The sequence below is a fragment of the Acomys russatus genome, chromosome 23 (genome assembly GCF_903995435.1).
Source record: "Acomys russatus chromosome 23, mAcoRus1.1, whole genome shotgun sequence".
Classification (NCBI taxonomy): Eukaryota; Metazoa; Chordata; class Mammalia; order Rodentia; family Muridae; genus Acomys; species Acomys russatus.
In genome coordinates this window covers 41565901-41571900 of record NC_067159.1, presented here as the reverse complement: position 1 = coordinate 41571900, position 6000 = coordinate 41565901, and positions in this window count along the sequence as shown.

Genomic DNA, 6000 nt, shown 5'->3' with positions numbered 1-6000 from the left:
ATCAGAATGGCTAAGATCAAAAACTCAAATGACACCACATGCTGGCGAGGATGTGGAGAGAGAGGAACACTCCTTCATTGCTGGTGGGAATGCAAACTAGTACAGCCACTTTGGAAATCTATCTGGTGCTATCTCAGAAAAATGGGAATAGGGCTTCCTCAAGACCCAGCTATCCCACTCCTTGGAATATACCCAGAAGATGCTCCAGCACACAACAAGAAAATTTGCTCAACCATGTTCATAGCAGCCTTATTCATAATAGCCAGAACATGGAAACAGCCTAAGTGTCCCTCAGTAGAAGAGTGGATAAAGAAACTGTGGTACATATACACTATGGAATACTACTCAGCTATTAAAAACAAGGAATTCCCGAAATTTGTGGATAAATGGATTGTACTATGTATTTCTTATTGCATAGAGATCATAGATTTAAAATTGTATATGTGTATATGTCCCTCTGTCTCTGTCTCTGTCTCTGTCTCTGTCTGTCTGTCTTCTCTCTCACTCTCTTTCTCAGGTGTGTGTGTTTGTCTCTATGTGTGACAAGACTAAAAAAGAAATTATATGAGGAGTAAAAGGTACAAAAATATAACAAAAATAAACAAGACAACAAATTATAATATCTCATATATATAAATATGCCTTGCTAAAATTCATTACCTTGTATATTCCCCTAAAATTTCATAGAAATAATTTTTAAAGTGTACATCATAAACTGAGAGCCATCCTCTAAAACTGAGCACTGATTTGATTACTATACAGCCTCAATCCATTGTCCTGTATTAATTTTATCTTGTTTTAGCTTTGTTACAATAAAAAAGTAGATGAAAATAAACTTCTCACTTGGAGATCATTATGACAGTATTGCATACTCTTCTAGACTGTAGTTACTTCTCTTACTTGTAGGTTTCATTTTATTAAACTTCTAATCCCCTAAATATTTCATATCCTTGAAAAGTGACATACTTTGACAATAAATTGGAACATTAAAAGATGTATTGCTTCCGTGTGTGAGTTGTTTACTATGAATGGACTCACGATATGTAAATGATATGATTCATGTTTTTGTTTGGAAGATAAGGCATCTTTGGTGCTTGTTTCCATAGAGGTAGATGCCGTGTGCTAACAAGACTAGACCTCCATATCCCTTAGTGAGACAAACTGACGAATGGGCTCAACACTGAGGAAAGCTAAATGCTAGTGAGATAGTGAAAGCTGTGCAGAATAGTCAGGGAATTATTTGATAAATTTTCATCTAGTAGTGCAAATTTTATGTCCTTAGAAGTATGTAAATATGTTAAGATAATGTGTTTGCCTTTAGCAATAAAACACCAGTTGTTGAGAAAGTTCAGAGTGGTTTATGTTCCATATTTTCTACTTCTTTGACTGAACAGAGTCTTTACATTTTTTGGTTCATCAGATACACTATTGTAAACATTAGTTTATTTGTCTTGAGTTATGATTAAAGAATGATCTCTAGGGATTTCATGTAGAGTTATAGTCACTTAATGGCCCACACTGGAGCTTTTAAATAATCTGTGTATGCACTAGTGAAAACATATATGTTTAGTGGTTATTTATATCCAAGACAACAAAATAGGTTCAGAAGGAATCTGAAAATAAATAAGATATACTTAAACTCAGTAAACTTCTGTAATGTTTTAAAGGTTATAAGATTTCAACACAGGCAAAAGCAATTCACAAACGACTATTTCATGAAATTGCTAATATGCAATATCTATAATAGATAATGTGGTGAGACTCGAGCTGTAATACAGAATGGAAAGAGAAAAGAAAACAAAATTTTACAAATATGAAAGTTAACTATATAAGAATATTAACTGCTAAAGGAATGTAGACAGAGAGATAGTTAAAAATAAAAAATATTATTGCTTAAAATAGGCATCACGAAGCGACTCTGGCTGGCCTGAACATAGCAAACATGGCTCTGGTAGGCTTTTTCCTTCTCCCCCATTCACTCTGTCTTGCTTTTAAAAATGTTAAATCACATTCCTAAAGCTAGCCACCAAGGTCTATTCTCTTATTTAACTACTTCTCCTTCCTGAGGCTGACTACCATGATCCAGCTACCAAAAAATTAAAGTCCAGCAATCAAAAGACCCTTTTGGCACACATAATCAACATGCCAAATTAAAATAAAAATAGGGCATCATGTAGAAATATATTGTAAAAATTTATATATATATATAAATTGTACAAAATAACTGCATAAGTAAAAGGCTTTTGAGAAAAGCTAATCTATCTTGGTTTTAAGGAACTTTAAGATGAGTGAAATCTGGAAACTGACACCCATGATTTACCTTTCTCACAATTGTGCACAAACATCTCACAAAAACAGTGTAAAGGGAGATGTTTCATATTGAATTGTGGTATAGGAAGTCTTTCTATGTGTGATGAAACGGAACCAGGGTAATTGGAGCACCTTGGTCCAAAGGGCTTGGATAGCATTGTGGTGGTGTGCTCCTATTCTGAGAGCACAGAACAGAATTAGAAGTGGATATAACTTTCAGGGACTGATTCTCATGACCAACTTTCGCCAAGTGGTTCCCACATATCAAATACCCAATAATGTCCCAAAGGAGCTCCACCAACTAAGAGCCAAGTGTTCGAAGGAATATATTGGTGGGAGTCATTCTGCTTTCAAACCATAATAGGACCCTGGGTAGAAATTCAGAAGTCTTCAATTTTTCTGAAGATGACTGGAATGTCAGACAGAATACCAAGTATTTCAGATGAAGCATTACTGGACTTTACTACTGTGTTTAATATTATATAATATCTTCAGAGGTTGCAATTTAAGAAAGTCTTATTAATATTAATACACTAATACATTTATTGTAAAAGTTGAAATAAAAAGAATCAGACTTGCTTCCAAAAGCTACTAACAATTAATAAACAGCATTGAATCATTTTGTTATTTAATAACACATGGTATATTGCAATAGTAGCATTTTAAAGATGTAAGCACAATAGTACTTCTGTGTGATTGTGAATAGATTATGTGGCAACTTCAAAGACAAAATATGTATTTTGTCTCATAGTGTTGGTCCATCATAGGAAAGAAGTGGAGTAGTGCACGTGGCTGTCAGAATGAATTGTAAAGGTTGTTCAAATTGTGACAGACAAAAAAGCAGAGAGTATAATGGATTAATATAATCATGAAAGGCTTTATTATATTGACATATTTCTACAACAAGGCTAACCTTCACAAGAGTTATACAATTTGCCAAAATAGGATGGCTAGATGAGAAAAAAGTATTTAAACTTTTAACATAAGATGTATGCTAATGCCATTTCCTTTTGTTGCTTCCCAAAACTTGAAGGTAAGACCTTACTGCTGAAGATGCCACACGCTTGGAGGATTCAAATTGGATATGACCTGGAAGCTTTTACCATGGTGATTAGTTCTCATAGTATCCAAAGTTGCTGATCAAACTTCCAAGAGTGAGTGTGTGTGTGTGTGTGTGTGTGTGTGTGTGTGTGTGTGTGAGAGAGAGAGAGAGAGAGAGAGAGAGAGAGAGAGAGAGAGAGAGAGAGAGAGAGAGAGAAATAGAGAAAGACAGAGAAAGACAGACACCCACAGAGAAAGAGACAGACAGAGAGGTACATAGAAAGAGACAGAGAGACAGAGACAGACATAGAAAGACAGAGAGAGAGAGAGAGAGAGAGAGAGAGAGAGAGAGAGAGAGAGAGACAGACAGAGAAAGACAGACACCCACAGAGAAAGAGACAGACAGAGAGGTACATAGAAAGAGACAGGGAGACAGAGACAGACATAGAAAGAGAGAGAGAGAGAGAGAGAGAGAGAGAGAGAGAGAGAGAGAGAGAGAAGCAATATTTAAAGAAGAGGTTGTGATTTTAAGAGTAATTTGATTAATATAAGAGGACCACAATCAGAAGATTGGGTACAAAGATACAAATATAGTATTTGTGTACAAAATTCTCAAAGAAAAATCAAATTAATAAAGCAATTTCAAATTCAAAACATAGCTTCTGTTCTTCATTTACAAAGTATCATGACTAATACATGAAGCAAAATACATTAAGCCCAACCTGAAAGGTTTCCCAAACTTTAACAGATTCAATACTTTTTGGATTTTGAGTTATGGATGATAACACACAGGACCTTGTACAAACTAGACAAGTCTATCACTATGCTACATCCTGAACCCTTAAATATCTTTCTTATTCTTTTCCCATTTAATTAATGAGAAAACTGACTCAATTTTTTTTAATCTAGAGAATACTCTCATATGAGAAATTTAAAGAGATAGGATTAAAAAGAGTTTGTGCCCACAGCATATAATATTTCATATAATAATATGTTACCTGATAGAAATAGTTTATCAGGAAGAACATTAGGAAACAATGACCATCAAACAATGGTACTCTCTATTTGGTAGCTTAGTAAGCTCATACAACTACTTAGTAAGGAGATCAATGTGTAAAAGCATAGGAGAGAACATAAAGAGTAAGGTACACAAGCATCTGATGAGAGACATGCAACACAGCTGTTGAAAACATGAGTTTGAAATATGAGCAGTATATTCATTATCCCACTGAGAGGTAGAAGTCATGCAATGCTTTCTCTGAAATAATCTGCTGTGAAGAGATTATATAGAGGCATTCCATAGACTCTAAAACAAATATCTACATTTCTCATGTGTAAGAGCTAATTTTAGACTATTAGAAACTGACTATTATGACTTCTCTGTAACTGTCTTTGACTTCTTCACCCACGTTTTATATGAGCTAAGATGAGAAGAGCATTTATGGCACTGGCATATCATTTTTAATCTTTCCCTTTTCTTATTACAGCCCATGCTGCCTGTCTCTAATCACCAGAGTGTGAAGTTTCATACTATAATTAGAAAACTTGGCAGATTGTAAGTGGTCCTCCTTTATTAACCTCGAGTATTCAAATTGCTGCTAAGTGTTAGAAGGGATGAAGCCAGGGAATTCCAGGAAAATACTGTGAATGTTTCTCATCATGCTTAGAAATTTCTGGTATTAGCTTTATCACTTAATATTTATAAGATAGTCTAAGAAAGTGAGTGAATAAAATAATCACTCATAAGGAAATTGACAATGGAAGTATATATATATATATATTAATTGAAATTTTGAGGCATGCTAAGAGGCACAATATTTATTGTCAGAAAAATAATGAACATTGATAGTAAATTTAAGAATTTATTTTAAGAGCTAAGCATGGTGGTGCGTGGCTTTAATCCCAGCACCCAGGAGCCAAAACCAGAAGACTTTTATGGGTTTGAGGCCAGCCTGTCTACACATAACAGAGAGATTCTTTATGAAAAATAAAATTGGTGTTTGGGGACCACTCTAGCTTTCTGTAGTGAGAATGTCATTTATAAACTTAGAGCAAAGAGAATGAATAGGAAGTCTGAAAGCTTTAGGAACATTTCAGGAGCAGGCAGATGAAGGACAGATACACCAATCCCATGCTTAGGGAAGTAGAAGAAGCCTGCGGCTGTACATAAGGGATCTGATTTGTACAGCATGGACATGGGCTGCTAAAAATGTAACCCTTGCTAATGAAAGCTCTTTGGAGAAGAAGGTCTTCATTTAGTGTATCCTGGGGGTACATAGAAAATAAATCTCTGATTGTTTATGTATATAAAACATATCTATAGTCTTTTATATAATGCATTGAAATTTCACTCATCATTTCATCTTTAGATTTCTGATAACTTTCTGAAACAGATTTTATCCCCCACGAACTTTGAAAACATCCCAGAAGAAAAATAAAAGATTTTACTGTTTTTTGGTAACCTCATAGTCACCAAGGGACAAACCAATACTATTATTCTGCTAGTTGGACACAACACTGCAATGGTTCCTAAAGTCTTATTGTTATTCCCAAAGATTAGAGCATCTCTTAGTCCCTCAGACTTTTCTCTTTGCAGGAGACAGTAGCTAACAAAGAGACCCTCAATTGGTGAGGAGCCACAGAATAAGG